We start from the raw sequence: 16,145 nt of genomic DNA, 5'->3' as shown, positions 1-16,145 counted from the left end.
ATTTTTAAAAATATTTTTTATTGATTTCAGAGAGGAAGGGAGAGGGAGAGAGAGCTAGAAACATCAATGATGAGAGAGAATCATTGAAGGGCTGCCTCCTGCACACCCCACACTGGGAATCGAGCCTGCAACCCCAGCATGTGCCTTGACCGGAATCGAACCCAGGACCCTTCAGTCCACAGGTCTACGCTCTATCCACTGAGCCAAACCAGCTAGGGCTCCACTGATTTTTAGAGCGAGTGGAAGAGAGAGGGAAAGACAGAGAAATATCGATGTGAGAAAACACATTGATTAGTTGCCTCCTGCACAAGCCCTGACCAGAACCTGGGCCGGGGAGGAGCCTGCAACCAAGGTATATGCCTTTGACTGTAACTGAACCGGGACCATTGGGTCTGCTCTATCCACTGAGGCAAACCAGTTAGGACACACATAAAGCAACTTTATCCCTCAGATCTATTGAAATCTTGAGGCAGTTAATTCCACCACATTTCACATCCTTGGCATATATCTAAAATTGTACTCTCTTTTTACACTCTCATCCCCACATTGTTCAAGACTTTCTCTCCTGACCTTGTTCTCCTTAATCCCTTTCCTTTTCTCACCTCTTACTGTATCCTCTGGAACTTCTATTCCATGGGTAGGACCAACACTTGACAATAGCCTGCCTACTTCAAAGACTATTCCCTGCTGCCTCGGGCCTTAACTAAAACCTGCTTCTCCACTGGATACTGTTCACTCTCCTATGCACTCCACCTCAGGTTGGGAATTGGGTTCCTCACTCCCCATTCCTACACCTAGGATATTGCCTTTCCACATTTATGTAAACCTTGGCTCCTTTAAAGCTCATATCATCTGGCTATACTTCCTTTTACTCCGTCTTTGTTTCTGTAATCTGCAAGCCTCCAGGTAACTCCTTATTCACTGAAGGTTTTAGCACCTGACTCAGTCCTTACCATTATCTAGGATAATTTCAAAGTGCCATCCAGGTGGCCAGACCCACAATTCTTGTGCCCATCAACTCCAATGAACCTGAATTTCTCTTTGCTTCACTCAGTCACACAGTGAATACCCTCAACTTTATCATCACTCATAATTTCTTTGGCCCTGGTCATTGTGGCTTCGTTGGTTGGACATCATTCCGTGAACCAAAAGGTTTCCAGTTCGATTCCTACTCAGGGCACATGCCTGGGTTGCAGGCTCAGTCTCGAGTAGGTGGTATGCAAGGAGGCAGTGGATCTGTTTCTTTTTCTCCCTCTCCCTGCCTCTCTCTCTAAAAATCAATAAAACCTTAAAAAAAAAAAAAAACCCTTTCTCTGACTAGGAAATCTTAAACTCTGACCACAGCTTAAGGAAGAAACTTAACTCTCTCTTTACTTTTTCACCTTCCATACACTTCTGGATAATCTACCCCTACTACTCTTGAAAATATTCTCTCCCAAGTCATGAATCCATTTTTATTTGCCAATTCAGTGGACACTGTTATAGTCTTTCTCTGCTGGGCTTGATGTCATCGATCACTCCCACCTGAAAACTCTCTGCTCCCTTTGTTTCTGGGCCACTTCATTGCCACAGTTCTCCCACATCTGGGACCATTCCTTCACTGTCTACTTCACAGGAACTCCTCTTTAACTTCTTTTTAAAATGCTCTCTCAACATACTCTCATTAGGTGAACTTATCCACACTCTCATGGTTTGGTCATCTACTCTGAGGACTTCTACATTTATACCCACAAGCTTTAGATTCTTATATCTAACTGGGTATTCCATAGGCACCCCAAATTGTACCAAACGTAATACCTTATCTCTTATACACCCTACTTTATCCCACCTGCTTCTCCCCCTGAACTCAATCTCTCTCTTTATTGATAGCACCACCACAGATACCCAATCTAGAGACCTCAGCATCATCTTCAACTCTACCTTAAACCAACCTCCATCTCCATATCCGGTCAGTCATCAAGTCCTAACTATCGTAGCACTTATATTTCTTGAATTTATCACCAGCTCATCGCCATACCCTCATTATATCTTACCTAGAATTCAACAACAGTCTCATAATTGGTGTTCCTGCTTCTAATCTTATCCCATTAAGTCCATCCTTCAAACAGCCAACAGAATGATCTTACTAAAATATAAACCTTCACCTGTCCCTGCCCTATTTAAAACCACCCTCTGGCTCCCTGAGGCTCAGAGGACAAATACCAAGCTTCTATCCAGCCACGTTCAGCTTTGTGGGATCCAGCCTCCAGCTTCTCCTTTCACCACTCTCTGCCTTGTAATTTATGCACAGGCACTCTGAACTACTTGTGATTTCCATGTTCCATGGTGTGCCTCTCACTGGCATATATCCAGCATTACACTTAGCACAATGAGTAACTATTTGTTTATATTTCTGTCCTTCCCACAAGACTATGAGCTGATTCCCTAAGGCAGTGGTCGGCAAACTGCGGCTCTTTGGCCCCTTGAGTTTTTAGCAAAGGCCAGCTTAGGAGTACCCTAATTAAGTTAATAACAATGTACCTACCTATATAGTTTAAGTTTAAAAAATTTGGCTTTCAAAAAAAATTTCAATCATTGTACTGTTGATATTTGGCTCTGTTGACTAATGAGTTTGCCGATCACTGCCCTAAGGTAAAGGACTATATCTTGTTTATCTATTTACCTTCAGCATCTAACAAAATGGTTGGCATAGTACTCAGTTAATGTGGAATAGCAAATAGACAAACTTAGAAACGTCCTATTAAAAGGTATGACATAGCCCTAACCGGTTTGGCTCAGTGGATAGAGCATCGGCCTATGGACTGAAGGGTCCCAGGTTCGATCCGGTCAAGGGCATGTACCTTGGTTGCAGGCACAACCCAAGTAGAGGGTGTGCAGGAGACAGCTGATGGATGTTTCTCTCTCATCAATGTTTCTAACTCTCTATTCCTCTCCCTTCCTCTCTGTAAAAAAAATCAATAAAATATATTTTAAAAATAAATAAATAAATAAAAAATAAAAGGTATGACATAAGCTACTATGTCAATAGGGTTCTTAGGCAATCAATCATTCAAATGGTCTAGTAACAATTTGGCAGTTTGGGAGAAAAGAGTTTTTTATTCTTATATGCCTTGCAAATTTGAAATGCAAAAGTGATTAGGATTTTTCATGGCATTCCTGTTATGTTCTTAATAATTAAATAGTGCTATGTTCCACACTCACCATACTCTTAAAAACAATATTTGGTGCAGCTGGTCCCTGCTAACGTATTTTGGCACCTTTATGTGTTGCTGTTTGTTAATAAAATTTGCACTTATGCCCTGGCCGGTTTGACTCAGTGGATAGAGCGTCAGCCCGTGGACTGAAGGGTTGGCTGGTTCGATTCTGGTCAGGGGCAGGTAACTCAGTTGCAGGCTCAATCCTGGGTCCAGGTCAGGGTGCATGTAGAAGGCAAGCAGTCGATGTGATGTGTCTCTCTCATATCAATGTTTCTCTCTCTGTGTCTCTCTCCCTCTCTTTCACTTTCTCTAAAAATTAATGGGAAAATATTCTCGGGTGAGGATTAAGTAAAATAACAACAAAAAAGAAATTTGCACTTTTCACTGTTATTAATGTGTTACCTTTTATCCCCAGTTCACACAAATGAATAGATGGTTCAAAAGTGTTCATTAAGGCATAAATATATAATGAAAATAGCAACAAAAATACTAGAACTCAATAATATTTTAAATTGAAACAATGAGCCTCATTCTAGTCCAAGAATGTGAATATATAAGGGAAATGATTTCACACAAGTGAAGGAAGTCCAATCAACTGCCAAGGAACATCTAAGATTTTGATTATATTAGACAATTAGTCCATTTTTAAGTGTGTTTCTGTCATAAGCTCTTATCAAAGAGCATCTTGAAGCAGTCAAAGCTTTCACATCATTTTCAAACTGAATTTCAAAAACTGCATAGTAGCCTCCCTATCAAACTTCCTAAGTTTTTCCAAAACAAATATAAAATAATGTTTTCCCATATGAAACTGGCTTATTTTCTCACTAAGGGCAGAAAATAGACCAAAATTACAGAAGCATTACTCCAAGTTGCATTCCTCATATAAAACAAATAAAGATTACTCTACAAAAAAACTCATAAAGCCAGCGACCAGGTTAATAACAAATAAGATGGTGGGCATTGCACGTCAATGGTATACAATGTGGAAGAATAATTACAATCATATGTGCAGTAGCATGTGGTTTGTTTCACAGTAAGTGAAATCAATGATGCGCAGAGTAGGCATATCAGTTAGCCTAGGAATGGAACATATCAGAGGGAAAAGTACTTAAAAACTCTATTCTATCACCAAAAACCCAATCTAAAGACAAGGTTTTTCTTTAATAACTTTCTTTTTGGAAGCTATTATGAAAATTGGAAAAGGTGCATTAGGTCTGTACTGATATGTTCACAGTGAGTAAAAGAAAATTTAACTTTATACCAAAACACACACTGCTTTATTCACTATAATGGATGACACAATATGTCTCCTAATTTTAACCCAGTGTTGCAAAAAAAAAAAAATAGTTTCTAATATGACAGAATCAAATCACTGCAGCTAAGTATTTGTTTTCTCAACATGCTCTTCAAAAAAATGGGCAGAGAGCCTTAGATGGATTGTTTCCCTGAGAAGTACTCTGACTGCCAAGATGTTCACGCAAAGTCCTGCAATGAGGGATGAGACTTCAAAGCATTCCTGATCCGCACAGATAATGTCAGGAAGGAGCAGCTCCACGGTTTCAAGTGGCAAATGTCAGCAATGTAATTATCCTGATTTTCCTGATCCTCTCATTCAGGACCAAAAGAGTTTCTGTTACATACTGAGAAAAAGCTATAGAGAATCTTTGCGAAGACTAAACGGCAAGTTTGAGGGAGATATGGTTGTAAAATTGTAGACTTAGCATCTGATGCAACACTGACCCTCTCTTCAGGTGAGAAATCACACCATTATTTCTGGACATAGGTTCGATCTAAATTTAAATACTCTAACTTCCCAAACCAACAGACTTATCACACATTTGCTGCCACTCCTAATGGACTAATTATAAAGAAGTACTTGCTATTTTAGTAAAATAAGGAGACAGGAAAAAAGCAGTCATGCCCTTAAGGGATCTCATCCCCCTTAAGACAAGGGAGTCACACTAATGCTGGCTCCGGACTGCTTTGACTTTTTTTTTTTTTTTAATCCTCACCCGAGGATATTTTTTCCACTGATTTTTAGAGAGAGTGAAAGGGAGAGGGAGAGATAAGAGAGAAACACCGAGGTACATGCCCTTGGCCGAAATCAAACCCAGGACCCTTCAGTCCACAGGCCAACGCTCTATCCACTGAGACAAACCAGCTAGGGCCTAACTGCTCTTACTTTTTTTTTTTTTTTTTAAATATATTTTATTGATTTTTTTTTTACAGAGAGGAAGGGAGAGGGATAGAGAGTTAGAAACATCGATGAGAGAGAAACATCGATCAGCTGCCTCCTGCACACTCCCCACTGGGGATGTGCCCGCAACCAAGGTACATGCCCTTGACCGGAATCGAACCTGGGACCCTTCAGTCCGCAGGTCGACGCTCTATCCACTGAGCCAAACCGGTCAGGGCCTAACTGCTCTTACTTTTGAAGTAATCCTTATTCCACACTGGGCTGCAGTGTGCATAATCCCTGACTGCTGCTAGGCACTGCTCTAGGCAGAACAATGTTCGGCAAGTTTCTGTATCTTCCAACAAAGCAAATCTAACAGAGATGGAAATCTCTCTGTATCTAAAATGTCCAACTCTTTAAGTTGAACTGTCTATTGGCTTAGACTTTAATTACAAATACCATGTATAAGGACCACCTAACCAGCAGTTTCCCAAAGTTGTATTTGACTTTATATAACAGAGATCCAACTACAAGAGCTTAAACTAAGAAAGGGGTTATTTGTTTGTTTGTTTATTTGTTTGTTTGTTTCATGTAACCTGAGGTCCAAAAGAAGACTGGAACAGTTGTTCAAAGTCATCAAGGCAAGGACCCAGACATCTAGCTTCCTACTCTGCCAATCTGAGCACGTGGCTTGTGTCCTCATAATTGTAAGATGGTCATTCCATCCCTGGGCATGGCACTAATTTACTAGGAGGAAAGGGCCAGGGCCAAGGGCAAAGGCAAGCCACAGCTTTGTCTGTCCCTTTTCACTGGAAAAAATGGCATTCCCAGAGCTCCACCCAGTAAACTTCCACTTACAACTCGCTGGTGAGACCTAGGTTAACATGGGTACCCCTAGTTGCAAGGGAGTCTCTAAGGTATTTTTATCTGGCATACTGTTGCCCTAGACAAAAGAAGGGTCCTTTAAATGAGGAATAATAAGAGGATGTATACTAAGTAGAGAACAAGCAGTAGCTGCTACATGATCAAGGACATTTTAGATTTTTGCTCAGACTTCACAAGTCAGAAGTCATTGAATCAAACTTCAAACTGCCTACTAACGATAGGGTTTTTCTTTCCTCTAACAAATAGTTCTAAGTTCCTGATTCTTTCCTATCAAATCTACTCTTCCTGACTGACCTGTTACCGCTTCCCCAAAGGATTGACAGGTCTAGGAAACATCACTTCAGTAACAACTACTAAGAGCATTTGAAAAGAAGACACAGTCACTGCATCCTCTGAGGGAATCAACAAACCCTCTAGCGCTTGCTCTGTTTGTTGAATGCTTTCCTGCTAATTCCACAGTAAAAATGTGAGTGTGTTCTTTTATAAACCAGGATGGTCTCCAAAGCAAATCAGGTAAAGAGGGGGTAAGGAGGAACAGAGAATTCAAAATAAAACTAAACCCATCCCCCACTGCCTTGCTCCTTGGCAGATGCTCCAGCCCATTAACTAAAATAAATCACTTGTAAGTCTCCAAAGTAATTTAGAGACAAATCATACAATTCATTAACTGTTGCACAATTATCACAGGACTTGATAATTACACCACACCTGCCCTCACAGGCACTGAGGGCAGTCCCCTGGCCTAGGTTATTTCAGCCCAGGACTGCCCCCCTCGTCTAAAAGGTAAGCGCTCAGTGAGGTAGAACAAGACACAGAGGAAAGACACAATTTCTCCAAATCTCAGGCTGAATAGACAATTCAAAGCAATATCCCTGCTCTCACAGGGAAACACTACACAATATATCCTTAGAAATGGGAATATTATATTTTATCTGCCAAGAACGGTAAGACTCAGCAGAGAATTTTGCAGGGCCACTTCCTTCCTACTGGGAGGCAGCCCAAGAAGAAAAGGATACTCATAGAAAAAATGGCAAGACCTGGGGTCTTGTTAGAGCCTGTCCATGCCCAAATAAGTCACTTCACCCCTGACCCCCAATCTTGATTTTCACATCTATAACATGACAGCTTTGGGCTAAATTATAAATGTCTGTGTTTTTCCCCTAACAATGGGCCAAATGGCTAGAAACTTAGATCTAAGTGTGGAGGCTGAATGATTTCTTAAGATATGGGGTTGAGAAAAGCCACACTTGGCACACAGATACCAGAGTGACAAGGCATGAGCCAAGGGCACAAAAAGTGTTTACTCAGACTAATCTTTTTGTCAACTATAACGCAAATGTCCAGGTTTCATAACACAACGTTAGCAGAACTAAACTTTAGAAACTGAAGACGAAATAACTGCAACCACCTTCAGCTGTAATAGCTAATTGACCTGGACCTGTTAACAGCAGCCTGTCACATAATGGTAACACCCTTGGGAAGGGGCTTTGTCCTTACTGGCCTACCAGATTGTGTGGTGCCTTAATTTAAAGGGGGAAATGAGGCTCCAAACCTTTCCCAGGCTGACCTCCAAGGCCAGACAGGCTGCATTTGTTCCAATGGGACCTAGGTTAGACCCCAAGGGAACTCTGAGGTTATTTCCTTAAAATCTATGAGTCTAAACCACTGATTCCCAAACTTTATTATGCTTATGACTCACCTGAGAAACCTATTAAATATGCAAACTCCGAAGTCCCATTCCAGAGACTCTGGTTCAGTAGGTTTGGGGTACATCATAAGAATGGGTATTTAATTTATTTTCTTAGGGAAGACTGCAAATGCAGTTCCCCAGTACTGTAAATTATGCAGTTGAGTTTCCCTCATTTGGGGAAATCACAGGGGTCAGCACATCCAGAGTGCAATGAATAAGGCTCACTCTGTGAAAACCACCTTGTAAACATGGTATCTCCCCTGCCAGGTAAGTTTAGAAATAGGTATTTTAAAGATGACTGTGATATTGGTAATCCAAAATCCATACTTGGAGACACACTGTCATTCCAAAGCAGCTGTGTGGGCTCCTCATACTAGAAAAGGGCCTGGGTTTTCTTCATTTGGCTCAAAATAATAGTCAAGAACTAAAATTCAAACCAGTATGATGAATATGTAGGTCCTTGCTTCTCAGGAAGATGAAGACCTGGGCAAGAACGGAGCAATGCATACTCCAGACAAACACAGAGAGGTGAATGGTCCTCAATCCACCTTTGCTGCAATAATGATGCTGAGTAAGGAAGCAGCATCATTACATACTGTGTGAGAATGAATAATTTATTCAACAGGTAAAAAAATAACAGGGCAGAGGATCTGGAGAGCCCTGTAACCCCATGCAGAACTTATGCAGCATCATATAGTTAATTTCAAAAAGAAGTCTGGCTCCTTTCTTTCTGTTTTTGCTTATCTAAAGCTTTTGAGTTTCCTGAGAACTTACCTTTCTAGAGAAAAATCTTACCCCCACAAATCACACCAACTATTTATGAGTAAGCCTGCCTCAGTGATTTTCAGTAGAAAACATATGAGATTCTTTATCAAGAATCCTAAATTCTCTTCCAAAGGAACATGTATATCATCTTTCTCTCTGAGCTCTACCATCAGGAGCTTCGACCCTTCTTAAGGATATAGGCCACAATTCTTTGACATGATTTCAGTTGCCAGAATCTTGTCTACTCTGTAAGCTTCTAACTCATTAACTATTTTTAATATTTTTTATTTTAAATTACAGTTGACATAGTATACGTTTCAGGTGGACAAAATAATGATTAGACATTTATATAACTTACAAAGTGATCTTTGTAATTCCAGTACCCACCTGACACCATACATAGTTATTACAATATCACTGAGTATAGTCCCTTGCTATACTTTACACACCCATGACTGTTTTACAACTGCAATTTGTACACCTTAATTCTTCCCCCTTTTTCACCCTTTCTTCCACGCCCCCTCCCATCTGGCAACCATAAAATGTTTTCTGTACCTATGAGTTTGTTTCTGTTTGGTTTGTTAATATATTTTATTTTTTAGATTCCACATATACTATAAGTGAAATCATATGGTATTTGTCTTTCTCTAACTGACTCATTAACTTTTAATGAGGCAAGTAATGGCTTGTAATCAATAGTCACTTCCTCTGTATTAGTTAGGAAACTGGAACTCCAAATAAGAGCCTTACCTTCTCTGATTTTTAACCCCCACCTGTGGTAGCACAGTGCCAATGCTCCTGACTCCGCAAGGTTCAGGGTCCCTGCAACTCCAAGATGGAGGGCTTTATAAAGAGACTGCACTGAAAATTGAAGGGGCTCCTCTGGGAAGGCATTTCCATTCACATAAAGTTACAGTTAATGAGAGTTAATTGAGCAAAGACAGGAATTATACAACAGGAGTGAATGGGACACTAAGGAGATGAGCTTCAGTCTCAACCCACTAAGAGAATGTGGAGATGCTAAGCAAAGAGCTCTTTGGAACTGCAAAATATGGAATCATATACTCTGATTCTGACTATAAATTATACTATTTATTTTATTTTCAAACACATTTAGAGCATTTGCTGTGTGCCAGCCACCAGTTAATTTGCTTAGCAAATATGTATTCATTCTAGCTACAAACACCACACATACACATGTTCACTACCACTCAGACAAAGGAAACTACTGGCTCTTGCCCTTTAGGTCATGAAAAACCAGAAACATAAATCCGCTCCCACCTACTTAATGGCTTTGGGCTTGTTAATGGTAAGAAACCTGAACTGGACCTGGGGTCCACCAGAACATGGATGAATTGGGCTTTACCAGACCTCCGTAAGGGCCACAGAATAAATTTGGTACCCTAGAGTGTGTCCTTCAGATTTACAATTGTGGAATTTAGTGGCATACGATAGAACCCAAGGGGGAGAAAGCAGTCAGTTTGCTATAGGCCTTCTCCCTTTTGAAGAGGTAGAAGACTAGATTAGGTCACCTTTTAAATCTTTTCCAGCTATGTAACAATGATGATAATAAAGAAAGTAAAACAAACTACTAAGCTGGTCTTATTTATGTGTTCAGATATTATACCACCAGTTAAGAAATTACCTTCCAGACCCTGAACTCAGTGTCAACAATAAATAACAAAAACTTCTTAAGAGTAACTGATATGCCTGGAGCATCTCCTTATGCTATTTTTGAACCAAAAATAGGTTACAGCACCAGAATACGGCTAAAATATAATGCTGATACTCCAGGTAGAAGTTTTAAATCAAAGAGAAAACAATAGTCTACCTGAATAATCTAAGCCATCAAGATGGACAGATTCTCAAGCAACTTGAATTCTGGAATTCAATCACATTAAATCATTATTTAATTTGCTTTCCAATTTCCTTTACTTTATCAGAAAGTTAATAAAAATATTTATTGAGCACAATAAATGTGCTAACACTGGACTAGGTGCTACAGAAAATAAAGAATGTATAAAGCACAATCTCTGCCTTTAGGAATGAGAAGATTTACTTAGAGGGGAAAAAAGGCCTTCCATGCAAGGGTAACAGCACAAAGAGAGAAGAAGATTCAAGGTTAAGGAGAATGATTTCTTACAATAAGAAATCATCTTGGGTAGATAAGATAGAGCCAAGCAGAAAACTTAAACAAAAATACAGTAGGCAAAGGGAAATCACTAAGTTACGTAACACAACTTGATAAAGTTGTGGTTTGGAAAGTTAGCAGAATATGGGGAGAAAGGAGAAATTATGAGTTTCTTTTTTAACTTAATGCATTTGCCATTGTAGTGGGTTGAACTGTGTTCTCTAGAGAGGTATGTTCAGTCCTAACCCCCAGCTGTGAATGTGACCTTATTTAGAAATAGGATCTTTGCAGATGTAATCAAGATAAAATGAGGTCACATTGAATTAGAGTGGGCCCTAAGTCCAATAACTAGTGTCCTTATGAGAAGAAGGGAGGACACACAGAGAAGAGGCACAGGGAAGAAGGCCATTAAAGACAGAGGCAGAAATTGGAGTGGTGCAGCTACAAACCAAGGAATGTGGGCAGCCACCAGAAAGTAGAAAGTCACGGAACAGATTCCCACTCAGGGCCTCCAGAAGGAACCAACCCTTCCAACATCCTGATTTTAGACTTCTGGCCTCCTGAGCTGTGAGAGAATAAATTTCTGTTGTTTTAAACCACTTGGTTGTGGCAGTCTATTACAGAAGCCCCAAGAAACTAATGTTGCCATGCTCTATGCAGTAAATGTGTGAAAATGGAAAAAAATGAGATTTAAGATTTCATTGTTTCCTAATTCATTTGTTTAAATTATCATTTTATGCCTTTAAAAAAAAGAATAGTTTATTGATTTTTAAAGAGAGAAGAAGTGAGAGGAGAGAAACAAGGATGTAAGAGCACAATATTGATCAGCTGCCTCCTGTACACCCCCTACTGGGAGCGAGCCCACAACCGGGGCATGCGCCCTGACTGGGAATCAAACCAACAACCTTTGGAGCACAGGACAGCACCCAACAAACAGAGCGACATCCACCAGGACTACACCTTCTCTTGAAGTGGTTTACAGTTCTCAAATTATATTTACATTGAAAATCTGGTGTATCAAGACTATTGATCTGCCTCTTTGGCTTCTCCTATCAGTCAACACACATATAACTAAAATACACATTAAATTCACCCAGTTGTGGATTACAAGCTTTAACACTACATTAAAAATCAATATAGAGACAATGGGCAGTTGGGCCAAGCTTTCAATGGACTGCAATAATTTCCTATTTGTTTGTTTTTTAATTCAAAAGAAATAAACGTAATAAATACAGCACTGCCTTTCCCCTCTACCTTCCACCTTATACAGGCAGTTTTTAAGGTAATTTTCAGGAAAAGAGCATTAGGCTAAATAGTCACACACACAACTTCTATATCACAACAAACACATACAACTCAGTCAAAGTTTATTTTCTGTTTTCAGGAAATAATGAGGGTAGTTGAGCACTTAATGATACAGTACAGACAATGGATACATTAAAGCAAAGACTAAAAACCTTAACAATATTTGCTAGTCATTGTGCCACCTGCTTTGTATATATTAGCCCAAATCCTCTCAGCATTATGATAGTTAAATTACCCTTTTCTGTGCTTTAATTATCAAATATAAATACTTCAAAAACAAATATAAAAAATGTACAAACAAAACTCTGCAACACCCTTCCTAGGAAACTATCCCATTGAAAAAGAAACTTGGACAAAGATTATTTTTTAATTAAAAGATATTCATCACAGCACTGTTCATCATGGCTTAATCAAGACACACCCTCCACATTGAAAACTATAAGAATTATTAAATAATCAAATACCATATAAACTGATGAAATGGTACTTTAAAGCATGTTTCATATGAGAAAATACTCATATGTTATATGATTACTCTTTTCTTCACAACTATGTTTTCTAAATTCTTGACTATTTTACAATGAGAAAAGAGTTTTAAAAAAAAAAAAAAAACACAAAAGCTGGCCCAAAGACACAATGCTAGCAAGTGGCAGAACCAGGACTTACACCCAGAACGATCTGCTTCTATAGCTCGGTGGCCCACTACCCAACACTGATCTTATAAAAGTCCTAATTTTATCCCAGGAACATTATCCTCAAAAGAGGAACAAGTATGTCATGTTCACAAAACAGACCATTATGACTATGAGCTTTCATAATTTAAAATATTGCCTCTAGCTCTGGTTGTGGTTTCTTGATTTTCTGGTGCAACCTATCAAGAGTCAGAGTTCAGTTTGAGTCAAATGTACTATGCTGAAAGGCAACATGAACCAAGGGAGTCACTACCCAGAGTTAGACTGGCCAGGAAAGCAGTAAAACGAATGGAGACCAGAGCTCCCACTCCAGACATTTCAGCTAAAAAGTAATTCATCAACAGTTCCATAGTCCTGGGGGAAAGGAAATTATATCAACACATGCTAGATCCTTAATAAAGGTGACAATTTTATTCTCTTTTGCATGCTGTTCTCTATAGTCACAGGAATCTAGGACACAATGTAATCCAGCAGGCACAAAACCGCACTACAAAGACCAATTCCTTAGTAAAAGTACAGGTATGTGCTACATTGAATTTTAAATATTTCACATTTTTATAATCATTACACACATTTACAGGATACTTATTGTGTAAAAAGGATTAAGACTGATCTCTGAAACACACACATTAAGAACATTTTGCAAATAAAGTTTTAGGTCTCTTCACCCTTCAACCTCCACCTTTTGCCCTCCCTTCTCATATCTGCAAGTGCCATAGCAACGACACATCTGATAACAAATTACTTTTGTTGTCTGAGAGATCATGACTACAGCTATGGGAAATACTTTTAAATTTTATTAAAATGTTTAATTTGGCCACAGCCTAGTTTCTTTGGGACTTAATTTATTTAAAGTTCTAAGCCTCCATATCTTAAATAATCAACTAATAATCCATTACAAGGCCTCAGTGTGTGCATCTTTTCAGGCAGCTCTCCATCTCTATTCCGTGTTACTCTCAAGAAACTCCCATTAGTGTAGTGATTTGCATGAGGCCACTCTGTAAACCAACAAGTGACCCTGTCTGTCACTGCTCCCAAGGGTGGCCAATGCAAGGTGTTGTCAGAGTTCTGAGTTATCATCCGAAAACCTTATCATTCATCACTGTCTCTGTGGACCACATTAGTGAAAGGATTCTCATCTGATAAAAAGTATTATTTTTATTTTATTTCTTCATTCCCATGAAGCTACAATGAATACTGTGTAGGTCAGCTAGACGAATTCACACAATGATGAACTAATTAAATGTATTCTTTTTCCTCTTCATTGACAGAGTGATGGTTAAGTCTCCCCTTTTTAAAAAATATGATTTTCAGTGACTTTATCAAGTGACTTTTTTATCTTTAAACTAGAGGCCCATTTCACGAAGAGATTCATGCAATAGGCCTTCCTTCCCTTGGCTTCCAGCACCAGTTTTCCTCCAGCACCTGGGACCCAGGCCTTCGCTCAGGCTGGAGTCTGCCATCTTCACTGCAGACTCAGGCCGGAGTCTGCCATCTTCGTCTTCACTGCGGCTGGAGTGCCGCTCCTGTAGATCCCTTCGCCCTCCACCCTCCCTCTCAAAGCAGGCGTCCTGCCCCACCCGGCCACTCGGCACCTGGAGCAACTGGGCGGCTGCCATCTTTCTCCTTCTAATTTGCATATCCCTCCTGATTGGCTGGTGGGCATACAGAGTGATGGTTAATTTGCATGTTTCTCTTTTATTCGTGTAGATTCCTTCACTAAGAATGACCACCATTATGTCAGAATAACACCTCCTTACAATAATTCTAAATTTTCAGCTGCAGTCTGGAAGGGGAAAGCACTGGAACCCCTTCTTTCAATCATTGTTGGGTTATGCAAATAAATGTAAGCAGAGATAGAACTTAGATTTCTAAGGACAGGGTGAAAGGAATATCTGACGAATGAGAGATATTAAGGTTAACCAGGTATTAAGGCAGGTAAGAGCTTTTATAGATAAAGGAATAACAAAAGCTAAGGCAAGGAGACTAGAAAGAGAATAATGTGCTCTAAGAACCACGGGTAGTTTGGAATTTCTTGGTGTGACCTACAAGAGATGAGCTGGATAGGAAAACAGAAGCCAGGTTGTGGAATGTCACCATAAGGAACTATGGGTATGGGGAAGCACAGGACTTGGTTAGAAAGTCTATAAGAAGGATTCTCTGAAAGGTCGGGGGCTTCTAGGGGGACCTTGCTGAAGGCAGCAGCCCCTGCCTTGACTTCTCCAAACAAGTCTGAGCCCCTGGGTGTTTTACTAGAATCTCTGTTTAGTCTTTAGACATGACCTCATAGGAGCATGTGTCTTCTCAAGGATACTTACCCTGCTGATTGTATCTAGAGGTTAATTTTAGTTCAAGCTATCCTATATAATGAAAGCATAGAATGCAAATTGTCCCCTCAACCGGGAGGTCATCCAAGAGTTTGACCAGGGGGCGGGGCAGGCCAGGGGAAGGGAGGGAAGCCCCGGCTGGCAGCCAGCAGCCAGCAGCCAGCAGCCACTATTTTCATGCACTGGGCCTCTAGTTGTTACAATAAAAGCCTAAGGAGGCAGGCAAACAGGGCTGCTTAGTTGCTATAGCCAAGCAGTCCCTTAGCCCTCTCTTTCACAGAAACGTGTGTCAGAGTAATCCATTCATCCATCGCTCAGGGTCTGCTGGTCAGTCCCGGCAAATGGGGAACCAGAAAAGGGTTCCAAAGAGGAGAGGGACATGATCAGAGTTGTTGAATGAGGAATAATCGAGAGAGAGAGTAAAATGGAAGTATGGAATTTAAGGCTGCTCTCCCAAGAAGCCTGACTATAAACAGAAGAAAGGTGCTGGGAGGAGGGAGAGAACCACAAAAATGATGAGACAAAGGAGCCAGTGGAAGCAAGAGACATGGAAGATAAAGGAATCAGGGAAATACTGTTGGAGGAAAAGGCTGCTGATAAGTTTGTAAGTGTAGGAATAAGAACTTGAGAACAGTATCCACCAGTGACCACCTTCCTGCTCTAGAGAAGCACTCAAATCTAGATCTCCTATCTAGAACACTAGTTATTCTAGTTCCTAGCTACTCAAAGTATAGTCTGAGGATAAACAGCACCTATAAGTTTGTTAGACATGCACAATCTTAGACCCCACCGCAGACCTCCTGAATCTGAATCTGCATTGCAATAAGATCCCTAGCAGATTCCCTTACACAGTGAAACTTGAAAACCACTATTCCACATAACCCTGGAGAATTGTAAGTAATTATGGAGAATAGGAAAGGAACCAGAAGATGGGAGACAGGAAAAAGGGAAAGAAGAAAAATATCAGCAAACTTCAT

General features: G+C 40.1%; 1 protein-coding gene and 1 non-coding gene across 3 annotated transcripts in view; both read right to left on the bottom strand.

Annotated features, from left to right (window-relative positions):
• Window positions 1-16,145, bottom strand: part of GPR176 (G protein-coupled receptor 176) — a 97,519-nt gene that overhangs the window by 62,775 nt on the left and 18,599 nt on the right. The gene's annotated exons all lie outside the window — the stretch shown is intronic.
• LOC114232053 (U1 spliceosomal RNA) lies at window positions 8,061-8,223 on the bottom strand. The gene has a single exon (XR_003618103.2). It is a non-coding gene; the product is annotated as a U1 spliceosomal RNA (small nuclear RNA).

Source organism: Eptesicus fuscus, chromosome 5 (assembly GCF_027574615.1).
Source record: "Eptesicus fuscus isolate TK198812 chromosome 5, DD_ASM_mEF_20220401, whole genome shotgun sequence".
Classification (NCBI taxonomy): Eukaryota; Metazoa; Chordata; class Mammalia; order Chiroptera; family Vespertilionidae; genus Eptesicus; species Eptesicus fuscus.
This window is presented reverse-complemented; position numbering and strand designations above follow the sequence as displayed.